General features: G+C 42.2%; 1 long non-coding RNA gene across 1 annotated transcript; it reads right to left on the bottom strand.

Annotated features, from left to right (window-relative positions):
* Positions 1–4,311: 4,311 nt before the first annotated feature.
* Positions 4,312–5,361, bottom strand: LOC307202078. The gene is made up of 2 exons (XR_013832808.1): positions 5,222–5,361; positions 4,312–4,735 (listed from the first exon to the last, which is right to left on the bottom strand). It is a non-coding gene; the product is annotated as an uncharacterized lncRNA (long non-coding RNA).
* Between the last annotated feature and the right edge of the window lie 12,872 nt (positions 5,362–18,233).

The following is an 18,233-nucleotide window of genomic DNA, read 5'->3' as shown; positions in this document are numbered from 1 at the left end:
GAATTGTAAAGGAAAGGGCACCTTGCAACCCTTGAAAATCCCAGTTTCTCTGAAGTCCGGTTGATAGGAAATCTATCTGGGCTGTCATGATCCAGACCTTCCCAAATGATGTGCTTTGATTACCTCCATTATCTTGGAAAAGTAAAACAGTTCTCAGCCATGAAATTGCCCCATAGTCTCCATAGAATATAACTGCAGTGGCCTTTTCATCTGTGAGACCTTGATAAATACTTCCCATTATATCATACATTCCTACCATATTATCCATATGAGCTTGAAGTGAGATTCTTTTTGTGAAGGCTGAACAGATCCCATTGTTGGAAAACAATAGCTCCAGGGTCCTCAAAAAATGTTCTCCACTATTATTATTCGAAACAAAGAGCCCAACCCATATCCATCTGAAGTACTGAAGTAAGTGGATAATCCCTACATATTGGTGGATTTCCTTTGGGACCATGCTATAAAAAGAAGTTGTCTGCCTTGATTGAATCTCCTCTGAAGCAAATGAGCCATAGGTGAGCTAAAAGAAAATGATAATTTAGCAAAACATTTCCTAAAGATAGTTGAAGGTGGAACTTGAAATAGTCATGGAATAAAAAATCCTGGCTCAATATTTTTTAGTTATCTGAAAATAATTGAATTTCTGGCTATTTCCTTCACACACTAATATTTCTCTTCTCCTTCTGAATGAAAGAATGTCAGATTCAACTTCCCCACATTCCCCTATGCACTGATTCTACCTGTGGAATCCTGTAGAGACTTAAGATATCTGCCATTTGGATAGAAGTGTCAGACGTAAGTCCCCCAATCACAGCCATGAGGTTTTTCTGAGTGTCACATTTGTAGTTGGGGACAAATCTTTGCTGTTTGAAGAGAAGGTCCAAAGTGCTTCGATAGGTCATTCTCGCTTCAGAATAGCTGTCATAGATGTGGAAACCAAGGGTGACATTGGGCAAGATCTTCAAATTGTCATTGATCTCTTTTATGGCAAAAACCAAGGCCAGGATGTTCTGATAGAACTTTGTGGTTATACTGTAAATAGGGAAGATTTTAAAAGGGAGGGGAAAATACTTTAATGCATGAGACCATTATTTCCTCTTCCTATTCAAAAAAACACATTCAGCCAAAATCTGAGTTATGATAGAGAAGAGCAATTGTATTTGTGATCTGCAGTGTATCTTTGACACACCTCTCTTCTCTTGGTTTTCCTCTGCACTTTCAGTACAAAGCACCCTAGCAGAATGAACTTATTTCACAGTCTAATGAGTGATTTGGTATCTTTACATGAATTATGTGATTTACATTGCCTGCAGATTCTGGCATTTCATTTCCCTTTGATGGCACTTCTGCACCATGCCTCTCTGCATTTATATATCCGTATTTATTTCTTTATATGAAACTATATCACTGAATAAAACTTTGCCTGTTGATGGTGACAGAAGGTCACAGTTATGTATGATAATAATAATAATAATAATAATAATAATTCATTTTTATTTATTAATTTAGTATAGATCTAAGGGCAGTTCATAATTTTAAAATAGAACATAACATCACATAATACATTAAAAAAATAAGAAGCAAAAAAAGAAAACACGCTAACCAATACAACCCTTCATTAACTGTTTTTGGTGTCAAAGGATTCCTCCATGTTTTTTATAATTACTTTGTTTTTAATTAGTTCTCTTCTCAAATGTATATATCACACACACTTGCTCAGATTAACAAAGCTGAAGTGTAATGTTTATGACTTCTTTGGCGGATTTGGTAAGAATGAAGGTTTGCAGTTACAGAGATTGGAGGAATGAATGTCCAGAAGAGCTTCATTTGCTTAAACTCACTGACTTTGGTACCATCCTGAAGGCTGAGGCCCTGTACTGTTAATGTGCCCATTGTTCATATCAACACATTTTCTCTTTTCTGATAATATAGGATTGGTTTATATCCCTTTGGTTGTGGGGCATATTATTGCTTACTGTGGGGTGTCAAACAGGTCCTGATTAGGATGTTCCTGAAATAATAATAATTCCTTAAAATAGTAAGTGATGAGAGAAGCAATCCCACCAATGAGGAGGTCACCTGCCTGGTACCATTCGTGAGGCACAGGGATTGGATCAACGGCAAGGCACTTCATTGTCCTGCCTTTGCACATTGTGTGAGGCAGCAGCAGCAGCAGCAAGAGCCTCACCATGGTAGCTTCAAAGCCTCTCTCAGAAGATGCTGGTTCCTCTGTGTCCAAATAACTCCCCCTTCTGACTTTGGCTGTGTCGGTGGTTGCACTTTTAGCTTTCTTTATAACATCAGCAGACATAGAAATACTTTGAATATGAACTTAAATTATTACTAAAACTCAATGAAAATGAAAAAGAAGTGTTGACAGTAACAAAATCAGTAAAACCTTGCACACACACTATGCAACACTCCTGAATCTCACTGGCACAGGAGCATATTTAATGCTCTTACTATGCTGGGTTGTTGACTGTTTCCTGGTGTTCTTAGGAAACTCCTGAGAGTTCTGTCTAGCTGAACAAATTATTGTGATCTGGATAATTGCAGAGGGAGAAAATTACTTCATTGCATCTTGGACTTTGAGTGGCACTTTTGATCAGAAACATATTTTTAACAATTCAGATAGGAAAAGCAGGTTGAATCTGCTCCTTGAAGAACTGAGACAGGGGAATTTGAGTGCAGAGTTCTATGGTGAGAAAACACAAGACAGAAAGTGGTACCCTAAAGCACAGCCAGCATCTTGCCAGAGGACAGAAACAAATGCCATATCCCCAAATGATTCCATAGTCTTAAAGGAAGAAAAATGTTCCTATCATCTGTCTGTCTGTCTGTCTCTATCTATCTATCTACTTACTATCTATCTATCTATCTATCTATCTATCTATCTATCATCTATCTATATCATCTATATCTATCTATCATCTATCTATCTATCTATCTATCTATCTATCTATCTGTCTATCATCTATCTATCATCTATCTATCTATCTATCTATCTATCTATCATCTATCATCTATCATCTATCATCTATCATCTATCATCTATCATCTATCATCTATCTATCTATCTATCTATCTATCTATCATCTATCTATCTATCATCTATCATCTATTAACATAGAGGTCAAGGTCCCTTCACACACCCCCAATAAAATTTGATTGGACCACCCCTCTCAGTTGAGGGGAATGCCCATTCAAATGCTGTGTGTGCCGTGCCATGTGATTGATTATGTAGGGCAGGGCTTACCATCCCACCCCAATATTTTATTCAAGTTGGCACCTCAGTCAGTTAATAATTTTATACCAATGTTTTGAGAGTTTCTCCACAGTATAATGTGTGGGTGGCTCCCCAGGAATCCACAGCTGATGTGGCACCCACAAAAGCATTCTTTTGACATTCTCAAGCAGAACCCCAGACTCTGAACTTGAAAAAAAATGGAAGTGAAAGTCACAGCTCATCCACCTCCAACTCCTATTTATTGCAAAGGCACTTCCAGGGTGGAGAAACAGAACATTTCAAACCATAGCACATGTAATAAAACACAATCATATTTTGTTTTTGTTTTTAAACATCAACTCATAAAACCACATAGGAAACCAGATTAATTTCTAACACTCAATGAATACCTGAATGGACAAGGGTGACTATCATATTGCAATCAACAATATACATGCAATTTAGAGAAATTCAGCCTGATCTGCAGCATTTCAATACCAAGATTCAGTCATGGAGCAAATCCTCTTCGTAGACACCTGAAGCAGGCATGTGGTGATAAGAACTAATAGGGAAATTAAAATGCAAGGCAAAATATCTGGACAGGCTTTGTAATAATTTAAAATTGAATAACTATGACTAATATTATATGAATGTATCTCCTCCCAGCTACTTTGTCCAAGAGATGTTAGGGCACTTGTTTATTGATTTCATAAAATTTATACAATTTTATTGATTGTAAAACATCTGAAAAAAGTTTTTTTTTTTTTTAATGAAAAATGCTATGATGAGTGAAGACAGATGGCTTAATACTTTTTTCTTACTATTTGATCCCTGCTGTTCAGTTCAGGCCTCAGCACAATGATGTAGCCTTTCGGGTAAAAGATACAACCCAGTAACCCAGCACTGGAGGCCAAGATGGAGAAGATCTCCACAGCCACCATAATGGGAAACAAGGGAAACCAAACTGAAATATTCATATTTCCCTAACACAAATTTCTCTCTCTCTCTCTCTCTCTCTCCCCATGTCTGTGTGTACGTGTGTGCATGTTCATGTGCATGTGTAATAGATAGAGAGACTTGGTAAGTTCTTTAATATTGGGCTTTGTGAATATTTGTAGGGGAACGTTTTCAGCAGCAAAGTATCACTGAGTAAAGGTGAACATCATAGCTGAAGAAGACCTGAAGTTATAGTCATGAGTCTCTCCCTTCCAGCGCCACTGTGCTCTACGCCACAGAAGTAAGTGCCTGAGTCTTGAATCTGAGCACCAGAGAGATGCAGGCGACTTTTCTTTCCCTTCTCCAAGTACTCTGCTGTGAAGCGTCCTTTGGTTTCATTCTTTTCTTGGGATGCTATATACAAGAGGAGGGTCGGTGCTCTTCCAGGCTGCTGACGGTACCAAAAATGGGTGCGATATTCATTGGGGTTGCTGCAGATGATGGCAAACAGTCCTCCTTCCTGGATATTTTGTGATAAGGGACTCTGGGTCACTTGGGAATCAGAGCCGCAGACTGCAGGACATTGAAGAAGGTATTAAAAGCATGCTAAAGGTCTGCCTTAATGTACACAGTCAATATTCATTCAGCAATTAGTAGAAGGAAGTCAAGAAATACTGTCAAAACTGCAGTACATGAATTAAAGCACTATCTGCACATTAAATGTAGGGAATGAAAGTGAAACACAATTTTCTTTCCTCTGTCCATTCCTTGCTTTTTAAAAAATGTATGTTTAAATCGCTGCAGACAAACTGAAATTTTCATACAAACACTCAGCCACCCTCCCAGATCCATGTTCTTAAAATATGACCAGTGCACAAGGAGTTCTGTTCTCTCTCAGGAAGGAAGGGGAGACAATGAGCATAAGAAAGGACAACAGAAAGGGTCATGACAAGCTGGCTGAATCCCTGAACCAAAGCCTCCTACACGGCAGGCTTCATATTTAATTATTTCCCACTTTGCTTATTTATGTATCTGTTTCCTAAGCTAAGATTTCCTTACCAATAGTCCACTGATATAGGACGAGTAGTCCAAAGAGATGCCTCCACCGAGTTAGCCAAGTTATTGAGGCCATCCTGGAGCCCATGGGCATCTCTCTCTAATTCAATAATGCAGACAAGCACCAAAGTTTGCTCCTTCCCAAGCTCAGTGACTTCTGCAGACCTTAGTGTGCAGAGTCAGAGAAACCTCAGGCAGTAAACGACTGCTTTCTTCTAAGAATGGAAGTACTTTTACTGCCATCTAGTGGTGAGAGGTGGGACGCAGGTGGTGCTGTGGGTTAAAGCCTCAGCGCCTAGGGCTTGCCGATCGAAAGGTCAGCGGTTCGAATCCCTGCGGCGGGGTGCGCTCCCGCTGCTCGGTCCCAGCACCTGCCAACCTAGCAGTTCGAAAGCACCTCCGGGTGCAAGTAGATAAATAGGGACCGCTTACCAGCGGGAAGGTAAACGGCAATTCCGTGTGCGGCTCTGGCTCTGGCTCTGGCTCTGGCCAGAGCAGCGATATCACGCTGGCCACGTGACCCGGAAGTGTCTCCGGACAGCGCTGGCCCCTGGCCTCTTAAGTGAGATGGGCGCACAACCCCAGAGTCTGTCAAGACTGGCCCGTACGGGCAGGGGTACCTTTACTTTTACTAGTGGTGAGAGGCTGTATAACTTATTTTGGAAGGTTCTCCAAATAGCCCAAACCCAATAGGAATGCCTTATACATTGTCAAACCATAGGTCCAACTGTCTTGGAGTAATAATAATAATAATAATAATAATAATAATAATAATTTATTTATACCCCGCCCTCCCCAGCCAAGGCCGGGCTCAGAGCGGCTTACAAGCAATAATAAAAACAAGATGAATGATTACAAACTTAAAAACAAAAATAAAATACAACATTAAAATAATGGAACATTAAAATATTAAAATGTAGCCTCATCGCAGGAGGAGAAGGAAAAGAAAAAAAGAGAGAGGGAGGGAGGGAATCAAATTGGCTCCAAGCCAAAGGCCAGGCGGAACAACTCTGTCTTACAGGCCCTGCGGAAAGAAATCAGATCCTGCCGGGCCCTGGTCTCATGAGGCAGAGCGTTCCACCAGGCTGGAGCCAGAGCTGAAAAGGCCCTGGCTCTGGTCGAAGCCAATCTAACTTCCTTAGGGCCCAGGACCACTAGGGTGTTGTTATTTATGGACCTTGAGGCTCTCCGTGGGGCATACCAGGAGAGGTGGTCCAGTAGGTACGAGGGTCCTAGGCCGTGAAGGGCTTTAAAGGTCAAAAGCAGCACCTTAAATCTGACCCTGTACTCCACCGGGAGCCAGTGCAGCTTGAAAAGCACTGGGTGAATATGCTCCCATGGCAGAGACCCTGTGAGGAGCCTCGCTGCAGCATTCTGCACCCGCTGGAGTTTCTGGGACAGCTTCAAGGGCAGCCCCGCGTAGAGTGAATTACAGTAGTCAAGCCTGGAGATGTCCGTCGCATGAATCACTGTGGCCAAGTCAGGGCGGGAAAGGTAAGGGACCAACTTCTTGATGCGGCGAAGGTGGAAAAATGTCACCTTGGCTGTTGCTGTAACCTGCGCCTCCATAGAAAGGGAGGCATCAAGGATTACACCCAAACTCTTAACGGAAGTCAATGGCACTAAATGGGCCCCCGCAGGAGAAGGGAGTTGGTCCCTCATCCCCATGCCATCCCGACCTAGCCATAGGACCTCTGTCTTCGAAGGATTTAGTTTCAATCGGCTCCCACGAAACCATCCAGCCACAGCTTCCAAGCATCTGGTCAGTGTGTTTGGGGTCGAGTCGGTGTGGCCATCCATCAGCAGATAGAGCTGAGTGTCATCAGCATATTGGTGACAGCCCAGCCCAAAGCTCCGGATAATCTGGGCAAGGGGGCGCATAAAGATGTTAAAAAGCATTGGGGAGAGAATTGCGCCCTGCGGCACTCCACACACCAAGGAGTGGCGTGACGACATTTCCCTCCCTAGTGCCACCCTCTGTCCCCGACCAGAGATAAAAGAGCACAACCAATTACGGGCTATGCCCTGTATCCCCACGTCTGCAAGGCGGTGGTCCAGAAGATCATGATCGATCATGTCAAAGGCAGCTGACACATCTAAAAGGATCAGCAGTCCTGACCCGCCTCGATCCAGTTGTCTACGGAGATCATCTGTTAGGGCAACCAGAGCCGTCTCCGTCCCAAAACCAGGACAGAAACCAGACTGAAATGGATCTAATGCCGATGTTTCCTCCAGAAACCTACCAAGCTGTTCAGCAACCGCTCTCTCAATTACCTTACCCAGGTATGGAAGATTTGAAACTGGGCGGTAATTGGATAGGTCTAAGAGATCTAATGAAGTTTTTTTTTTAAGAGCGGACACACCACTGCTTCCTTCAGTTCCCCTGGGAATGTCCCCGTGTCAAGGGACAAATTGATAATTTCAACAAGGGGGGTCCGCGCAACATCTGGGCACTCCCTAATCAGCCAAGACGGGCATGGATCAAGGAGGCAGGTGGTGGGCCTACCAACTTGGAGGAATCTATCCACATCAGTAGGGAGTATCCGATCGAAATGGTCCAACACTGGACCTGAAGTCAATCGAGGGGCCTCCAGTTCAGTCACTGTATCTAAATTGGCAGGGAGGTCACGGCGGAGCAACAGGACTTTCTCCGCAAAAAAACTTGCGAATGCCTCACAGCTGTGGGTCGAATTTGTGCTTAAATTTGGTTGTCCTCCTAAGGACGCTATTGACCTAATTATTGTAAAAAGTTGTGCCGGGCGAGAGCTAGCGGATGCAATGGAAGCTGCAAAGTAAGATTTCTTAGCAGCTTTCATAGCCATCTCATAGACTTTCGTAAGCGCCCTATAAGATGTTATTGAGGCTCCGTCATGAGTACGTCGCCATACTCGCTCTAGCCGTCTGAGATCACGCTTCATTTTCCGGAGCTCCTCAGTAAACCAAGGGGCCCGGTTTCGACGGGGTTGCAGAGGGCGCTTAGGCGCAATCTCATCTATGGCTGCCAAGAGCCTGTTATTCCAGTCCTCAACAAGGTCATCTAATGAGTCTCCAGGAGGAGCAGGGTTCCGCAAGGCTTGTCGGAATCTATCAGGATTCATCAGTTTTCACGGACGAGCCCAAATAGGTTCGCCACCCGAGCCGGGGAGGAGCGGGAAGTCAATCTTGGCTTTCAGAGCATAGTGATCAGACCATGGCACTTCCACAGCAGGGAGCATGATCACATCTATGCCGGCCCCAAAGATCAGATCCAGTGTGTGGCCTGCTTGATGAGTGGGGCCCAAAACAACCCCATCAACACTCCCTGGCACCAGCCTCTCAACAGGCACTAGGGTCTGTATTTATTGATTTCATAAAAATTATACAATGTTATTGATTGTCAAAAAAAATAATCTCAAAGCGGTTTAAGAAGAAATGCTATTGTGAGTGAAAACACTTTGCTTATTCCTTTCTTAAATCTTTCTTCGTATTAATTGATCCCTGCTGTTCAGTTCAGGCCTCAGCACCATGATGTAGCATTTCGGGGAAAAGATACAACCCAGTAACCCAGCACTGGAGGCCAAGATGGAGAAGATCTCCACAGCCACCATGTGTTTCCCTCTTGTGCTCAGGTAGGTGGGAACAAAAGAGATCCAAACACTGCAAAATGCTAACATACTGAAGGTGATGAACTGGGCTTCATTAAAACTGTCAGGTAACTTGCGGGCCAGGAAGGCCACAATGAAACTAGCAATGGCCAAGAGTCCCATGTAGCCCAAGACACCATAGAACATGGTGACGGACCCAACGTTACATTGCACAATGGTTTCTTCAGCTACTGAATCCATGTCTAGATCAGGGAAGGGGGGAGACGTTGTCAGCCACAGAGTACAGATACCAACTTGAATGAGGGAACCTAAAAGGACAATGGAAAGAGCCAGTCTCTTTCCCACCCATTTCTTCATCTTAGATCCTGGCTTTGTGGCTATGAATGCTAGAGAAACAATGATGGTCTTGGCCAACACACAAGAAACAGCTACAGAGAAGATGATGCCAAAAGCAGGTTGTTGGAGAAGACAGGTCACTTTCCCAGGTTGGCCGAGGAAAAGCAAAGAGGAGAGGAAGCAGAGCAGGAGGGAGACCAGGAGGGTGTAGGTGAGCTCTCGGTTGTTGGCTATGACTATGGGGGTATCTTTGTGCTGGATAAAAATAGCCAAGACCAAAGCAGTAATCAAAGAACATAAGACACTAAGAGAGGCTAAAGTGACCCCTAAAGGTTCTTCATAGGACAAAAAATGTATAACTTTGGGGATGCATCCATTTCTCTTCTTGTTTGGATACTGACCTTCTGGGCAATTGAAACATGTGTCGATATCTGAGAAACAAAAAGAAAAGCTTAGCTAGAAATTCAGTTCCAATTCATTTGACCACCCCATTGAATGAACCATGTATTGTGACGAATTGTACATTATGGCTGTTCCACCACAGGACAGGCTGCCGAGGCACATTTGTGGCACATTGGCCACGAGAGACAGCACACCAACCAGCAGTAAACATACTGTAGCATTTAAAAGTGGCATGAGATGTGGAGGTCTGCTTTGGGGTTCTACATAAGGAGCAAACCTTTTGGTTTGGTGCACAGCCCCTTTAAGGCTTGTTCATTTGTGCAGGGGGCTCTCTCTGCTCACTTTCGCTTGCAGCCTACCAGTTGCTATCTTTGAAGAGGCGCAGTCTAGCCTATCAGGGCTTCACCTCCTTTGCTTGGGCTTTTAATTTTTCTTCCTCCCACAATCATAGTTGGATTTATACCTGAGGACCCTTGTTTCCTCTGTTGAAGCAGCAATTAAACTTCTAACACGATTGCAAAGCAACGCCGGGTCAGCCAGGGGTTCAAATTCAATAGAAGACCAGAGATTGTAGGAGAGCAAATGCTTCCCTTTGCTGGCCTGAAACTTTTCCTTTCATAGCTCCTGTTAATTTAGGCTGCCACTGGGTTGCTATGCCCCTAATTTCCCTATTCCTTAGTTTGCTTAGGGAAGTGGGCTTTGCTCCATAACTGACCATTAGTTTCAATTCACCGTGAACACCTCCCTCATTCCCTTAGAATGGCAATGGTGCCCACCTGAGAGGTATCAGAACTGAGTTCTGGTGAGTTCTGGCTTTAAAAAAGGCCTGTGTGTCACCCAATGGCTACAGTTCTGCCTTTTGAATCTATCCTCCTCTCCTGATCTTGCTATGTTCAATAAATAAAAGTGGCCTAGCTGAAGACCAGCCTGTGTGTCAGTTTCTTTGTTTGGTCATCAGGGTGCAAGAGCTTTACCTACCCGTCTGGTTTGAAATCTTCCCCTCTGGGCATGGAGCACAATCATAGCAACAAAACTTCCCCCCTTCCTTCCTTTTCTTCTGATGACCAGAGTGGCAGGGTTCATTGCACAAAGAAAAGGGAAGCACCTGTACAAAAATATGGGAAAGTTGGTGGTAGGAGTGCTTTCCAACATGGCACCCATAGGACAATCTTATGCTTTATTTTTAGTGCACTTTCAAGGTAATACTGATTTCAAAGTGGAAAAAGGGAGATTTGGCATATCAATTTCGCATCATATTTCTGAATGCACTAGACATCATTCTTGTTCTTGCTATGCTTGTTGTTATTTAGTAACTTTCGTCATAACTGCAAGCTCTCTGCAGTTTGGTAACTCCAACCCATACCTGGTTAAAACTTTGGTGCCATAGAATTTTGTCCATATGGAGGATTAACTCCTTATCTCCTCTATCACTGAGACCCACCGATCCAACTTTTACTCTCTGGAAAGATGTGTTTGGGAATGTGACCAGATTCATGATATCAAATCCTCCTCTCATTTCCCTGTTATCATTAAATGATACCGTTTCTCCAGCTGAGTTGTTAAATGAAACACCTTGAAGAAATGAGTTGATCTATTTAAAAAGAAGAAGAAGAATCTATTTGAGGTTCCCAAGTGAAACAGACTCCAAGGTCAAGTTATAAGATGAAATGTAAACCAGCAAGAGAGTAACCATGACTAAGATGCAGAATCTTTTTCTGTTTGTTGGGTTGGTTTTTTACGTATAAGAAGAGGGGCAGTAAAGGGTAGCAGCTCCCTGGTGGAGCAGCTCCTTACATGGAAAGGGCCCAGATTCAATCCCCAGAATCTTCCGGTAACACTCGGAAATTTCATCTTGTCTCAAACCCTGGAATGCCCAAGCCTGTCAGTGTACACAATGCTGAAACAGATAGATGACAGGCCTAATTTTGTATAAAGCAATTTCCTGTTCTACTCCTGTTAATCAGTTCATAGACATGAGAAAATTTGGCTCTGCAACATTACCTGCCAAGGCTGCAGAGATGTTATTCCAACACTGTAACCAGCGGTCACTGTTCTGTGCAGGGATCTGGATGAGGAAAAGGCATGCAATGCATGAGCTACAGCACAAGCAGCATTATAGATACTGTAGCTCTGCCCAGTCATGTGCATTTCAAAAAGACCTGCCGGGAGACTTTCCAGCCTCTCCTCTCCAGTACACGTTCCATCATCCGTGACTGGCATATCAGGATCAGGAAAAAAACAGTCAAATGCCTGCTCCCAGAAGTCCTTCCAAAAGCCATCTGCTTTGGTCCAGTGTGTTTGGATGTTCTGAAGGAAATGGTTGAACTGTAGAAGCTCTTTTGAGTGAATTGTAAAGGAAAGGGCACCTTGCAACCCTTGAAAATCCCAGTTTCTCTGAAGTCCGGTTGATAGGAAATCTATCTGGGCTGTCATGATCCAGACCTTCCCAAATGATGTGCTTTGATTACCTCCATTATCTTGGAAAAGTAAAACAGTTCTCAGCCATGAAATTGCCCCATAGTCTCCATAGAATATAACTGCAGTGGCCTTTTCATCTGTGAGACCTTGATAAATACTTCCCATTATATCATACATTCCTACCATATTATCCATATGAGCTTGAAGTGAGATTCTTTTTGTGAAGGCTGAACAGATCCCATTGTTGGAAAACAATAGCTCCAGGGTCCTCAAAAAATGTTCTCCACTATTATTATTCGAAACAAAGAGCCCAACCCATATCCATCTGAAGTACTGAAGAAAGTGGATAATCCCTACATATTGGTGGATTTCCTTTGGGACCATGCTATAAAAAGAAGTTGTCTGCCTTGATTGAATCTCCTCTGAAGCAAATGAGCCATAGGTGAGCTAAAAGAAAATGATAATTTAGCAGAACATTTCCTAAAGATAGTTGAAGGTGGAACTTGAAATAGTTATGGAAGAAAAATCCTGGCTCAATATTTTTTAGTTACACTAATATTTCTCTTCTCCTTCTGAATGAAAGAATGTCAGATTCAACTTCCCCACACTCCCCTATGCACTGATTCTACCTGTGGAGCCCTGTAGAGACTTAAGATATCTGCCATTTGGATAGAAGTGTCAGACGTAAGTCCCCCAATCACAGCCATGAGGTTTTTCTGAGTGTCACATTTGTAGTTGGGGACAAATCTTTGCTGTTTGAAGAGAAGGTCCAAAGTGCTTCGATAGGTCATTCTTGCATCAGAATAGCTGTCATAGATGTGGAAACCAAGGGTGACATTGGGCAAGATCTTTGGATTGTCATTGATCTCTTTTATGGCAAACACCAAGGCCAGGATATTCTGATAGAACTTTGGGGTTATACTGTTAATAGGGAAGGTATAAAAAGGGAGGGGAAAATACTTTAATGCATGAGACAGTTATGTCCTCTTCCTATTCAAAAAAACACATTCAGCCAAAATCTGAGTTATGATAGAGAAGAGCAATTGTATTTGTGATCTGCAGTGTATCTTTGACACACCTCTCTTCTCTTGGTTTTCCTCTGCACTTTCAGTACAAAGCACCCTAGCAGAATGAACTTATTTCACAGTCTAATGAGTGATTTGGTATCTTTACATTAATTATGTGATTTACATTGCCTGCAGATTTTGGCATTTCATTTCCCTTTGATGGAAGTTCTGCACCATGCCTCTCTGCATTTATATATCCGTATTTATTTCTTTATATCTGAAACTATATCACTGAATAAAACTTTGCCTGTTGATGGTGACAGAAGGTCTCAGTTATGTATGATAATAATAATAATTCATTTTTATTTATTAATTTAGTATAGATCTAAGGGAAGTTCATAACTTAAAAATAGAACATAACATCACATAATACATTAAAAAAATAAGAAGCAAAAAAAGAAAACCATCTAACCCAGTGTTTCCCAACCTTGTGCCTCCAGCTGTTTTTGAACTACAACTCCCATCATCCCTGACTAGCAAGACCAGTGGCAAGGGATGATGGGAATTGTAGTCCAAAAACAGCTGGAGGCACAAGGTTGGGAAACACTGATCTAACCAATACAACCTTTCATTAACTGTTTTTGGTGTCACAGGAATCTTCTATGCTTTTATAATTACATTGTTTTTAATTAGCTCTCTTCTCAAATGTATCTCTCTCTCTCTCTCTCTCTCTCTCTCTCTCTCACACACACACACACACACACTCGCTTAGATTAACAAAGCTGAAGTGTAATGTTTATGACTTCTTTGGCGGATTTGGTAAGAATGAAAGGATGCAGTTACAGAGATTGGAGGAATGAATGTCCAGAAGAGTTTCATTTGCTTAAACTCACTGACTTTGGTACCATCCTGTAGGCTGAGGCCCTGTACTGTTAATGTGCCCATTGTTCATATCAACACATTTTCTCTTTTCTGATAATATAGGATTGGTTTATATCCCTTTGGTTGTGGGGCATATTATTGCTTACTGTGGGGTGTCAAACAGGTCCTGAGAAGGATGTTCCTTGAATAATAATTCCTTAAAATAGTAAGTGATGTGAGAAGCAATCCCACCAATGAGGAGGTCACCTGCCTGGTACCATTCGTGAGGCACAGGGATTGGATCAACGGCAAGGCACTTCATTGTCCTGCCTTTGCACATTGTGTGAGGCAGCAGCAGCAGCAGCAAGAGCCTCACCATGGTAGCTTCAAAGCCTCTCTCAGAAGTTGCTGGTTCCTCTGTGTCCAAATAACTCCCCCTTCTGACTTTGGCTGTGTCGGTGGTTGCACTTTTAGCTTTCTTTATAACATCAGCAGACATAGAAATACTTTGAATATGAACTTAAATTATTACTAAAACTCAATGAAAATGAAAAAGAAGTGTTGACAGTAACAAAATCAGTAAAACCTTGCACACACACTATGCAACACACCTGAATCTCACTGGCACAGGAGCATATTTAATGCTCTTACTATGCTGGGTTGTTGACTGTTTCCTGGTGTTCTTAGGAAACTCCTGAGAGTTCTGTCTAGCTGAACAAATTATTGTGATCTGGATAATTGCAGAGGGAGAAAATTACTTCATTGGATCTTGGACTTTTGGCACTTTTGATCAGAAATGTATTTTTAACAATTCAGATAGGAAAAGCAGGTTGAATCTGCTCCTTGAAGGTCTGATTCAGGGGAATTTGAGTGCAGAGTTCAATGGTGAGAAATCACCAGACAGAAAGTGGTACCCTAAAGTTCAGCCATCATCTTGCCAGAGGACAGAAACAAATGCCATATCCCCAAATGATTCCATAGTCTTAAAGGAAGAAAAATGTTCCTATCATCTGTCTGTCTGTCTGTCTATATCTATCTATCTATCTATCATCTATCTATCTATCTATCTATCTATCTATCTATCTATCTATATCTATATCTATCTATCTATCTATCTATCTATCATCTATCTATCTATCTATCTATCTATCATCTATCTATCTATCTATCATCTATATCTATCTATCTATCTATCTATCTATCTATCTATCTATCTATCTATCATCTATCTATCTATCTATCATCTATATATCTATCATCTATATCTATCTATCTATCTATCTATCATCTATCTATCTATCTATCTATCTATCTATCTATCTATCTATCATCTATCTATCTATCTATCTATCTATATCTATCTATCATTTATCATCTATCTATCTATCTATCTATCTATCATCTATCTATCTAATCTATCTATCTATCATCTATCTATCTATCTATCTATCTATCTATTTATCTATCATCTATTTATCTATCTATCATCTATCTATCATCTATTAACATAGAGGTCAAGGTCCCTTCAGCCCCCCCCCCCACCTACAATAAAATTGTGTTGTTTGGGCTGCCCCCTCAGTTGATGGGCATTGCCATTCAGAAGCTCTGTGTGTGCCATGCCATGTGATTATGTGGGGCAGGGCTTACCTTTCCCACCCCAATATTTTATCCAAGTTGACACCTCAGTCAGTTAATAATTTTATACCCAATGTTTCGAGAGTTTCTCCATGGTATAATGTGTGGGTGGCTCACCAGGATACCACAGCTGATGTGGCACCCACAAAAGCCTTCAGTGACATTCTCAGGCAGAACCCCAGACTCTGAACTTGAAAAAAAATAGAAGTGAATCTCACAGATTCAACCACGCACAACTCCTATTTATTGCAAAGACACTTCCAGGGTGGAGAAACAGAACATTTCAAACCAAAGCACATGTAATAAAACACAATCATATTTTCTTTTTTTAAAAAATCAACTCATAAAACCGCATAGGAAACCAGATCAAGTACTAACACTCAATGAATACCTGAATGGAAAGGGGCGACTTTCAAATTGCAATCAACAATATGCATGCAATTTAGAGAAATTCAGCCTGATCTGCAGCATTTCAATACAAAGATTCAGTCATGGAGCAAATCCTCTTCGTAGACACCTGAAGCAAGCATGTGGTGATAAGAACTAATAGGGAAATTAAAACGCAAGGAAAATTTTCTGGACAGGCTTTGTAATAATTTAAAATTGAATAACTATGACTAATATTCTATGAATGTATCTCTGCCCAGCTACTTTCTCCAAGACATGTTAGGGCACTTGTTTATTGATTTCATAAAATTTATCCAATCTTCTTGAGTGTAAAACATCTCAAATATTTTTTTTTTTAAATGAAAAATGCTTTGACGAGTGAAGATAGATGGCTTAATGCTTTCTTCGTATTAATTGATCCCTGCTGTTCAGTTCAGGCCTCAGCACCATGATGTAGCATTTTGGGGAAAAGATACAACCCAGTAACCCAGCACTGGAGGCCAAGATGGAGAAGATCTCCACAGCCACCATGTGTTTCCCTCTTGTGCTCAGGTAGGTGGGAACAAAAGAGATCCAAACACTGCAAAATGCTAACATACTGAAGGTGATGAACTGGGCTTCATTAAAACTGTCAGGTAACTTGCGGGCCAGGAAGGCCACAATGAAGCTGGTGAGAGCCAAGAGGCCCATGTAGCCTAAAACACAATAGAACATGGTGACAGACCCAACATTACATTGCACAATGGTTTCTTCAGCTACTGATTTCATGTCTAGATCAGGGAAGGGTGGAGACGTTGTCAGCCACAGAGTACAGATACCCACTTGAATGAGGGAAGCTGAAAGGACAATAGAATGAGCCAGTCTCTTTCCCACCCATTTCTTCATCTTAGATCCTGGCTTTGTGGCTATGAACGCTAGAAAAACAATGATGGTCTTGGCCAACACACAAGAAACAGCAACAGAGAAGATGAGGCCAAAAGCAGGTTGTTGGAGAAGGCAGGTCACTTTCCCAGGTTGGCCGAGGAAAAGCAAAGAGGAGAGGAAGCAGAGCAGGAGGGAGACCAGGAGAGTGTAGGTGAGCTCTCGGTTGTTGGCTATGACTATGGGGGTATCTTTGTGCTGGATAAAAATAGCCAGCACCAAAACAGTAATCAGGGAACATAAGACACTAAGAGAGGCTAAAGTGACCCCTAAAGGTTCTTCATAGGACAGAAAATGCATAACTTTGGGGATGCATCCATTTCTCTTCTTGTTTGGATACTGACCTTCTGGGCAATTGAAACATGCATCCATATCTGAGAAATGTAAAGAAAATCATTACTAGAAATCCAGCACCAACTCATCTGACCTAGCACACAAAGACTTCTGGTGAATTGTACATTATGGCTGTTCCACCATCATTTCCCAGCAGTACTGGCTGCTGAGGCAGATTTGTGGCACATTAGCCATGAAGGATAGCACATGAACCAGCAGTGCACATACTGGTGCATTTTAAAGTGGCATGAGATGGGCAGGGCTGCATTTAGGGCCCTATATAAGGGGCACCCAGCACCCAGCTGCCCTCTTCTCCAACAGAAGCTCTTTGGAGGGGTCCTCCATCTGCAGCCTACCTGGGTGTAGAAGGGTTTCCCCTTACACTGAAAGTAGCCAGGGATTGGTTGCATTTTTGCAGGAGCACACTTGACCACAACGTGGCTGGGGCGAGGACTATTCCCAGTGCCTGTGCAGGAGACCAGCCCAGTACACAGAGCCATGGGCCCCTTTCTATCTGGCAGCAGCAGCAACAGAAGGCCCAGTGTTTGTTTCAGTAATGGTGACTGAGGACCATTCTGACAGAGGTTTGCTTTGGTGACAACCACAACTGAGGCGCCGCTGGTAATTGATGGAGACACCTCTGGGAAAGTTAAGTGGGCACCCATGAGTTGTGCTTGCCTTTTTGTTTTGGTGAGTAGCCCCTTGAAGGCATGTCGCTATAAGAACTTGCTGGCCTTTTGAATTTTTCTTGTTGAATCACTAGGTATGCATATCTTAGGCAGATTTGCCAAATTTGCCTTTCCCATGTAACCCATGAGTTGTGTGTGGAGTTGGCAGTCTGGTCATCATTCCTTCTGAAGTTTAATGGTCTGTCTTTTTGGAGGGTCAACCGCCTCCTTGAGGATGGGCTTCAGATTTGCTCAGATGCATCATGATATTAGGATTTTGGTGTCTGTTTTGGTGACAGCTGGTGCAGTATCCCATACCCACTTCCTGGTCACAGTCTAGACTACTACGACTACTACTACTACTATAATTTTATACCATGCCTAGCCACTTTGGGCAGTTCCCAACATATATAAAAACATAATAAAATATTAATCCTTAAAAAGCTTCCCTGTACAGTGCTGT

Source organism: Podarcis cretensis (assembly GCF_951804945.1).
Source record: "Podarcis cretensis genome assembly, chromosome: 13".
In the NCBI taxonomy this organism is placed as follows: domain Eukaryota; kingdom Metazoa; phylum Chordata; class Lepidosauria; order Squamata; family Lacertidae; genus Podarcis; species Podarcis cretensis.
The sequence above is the reverse complement of the archived record's forward strand: the minus strand, read 5'-3'. Positions and strand labels throughout refer to the sequence as shown.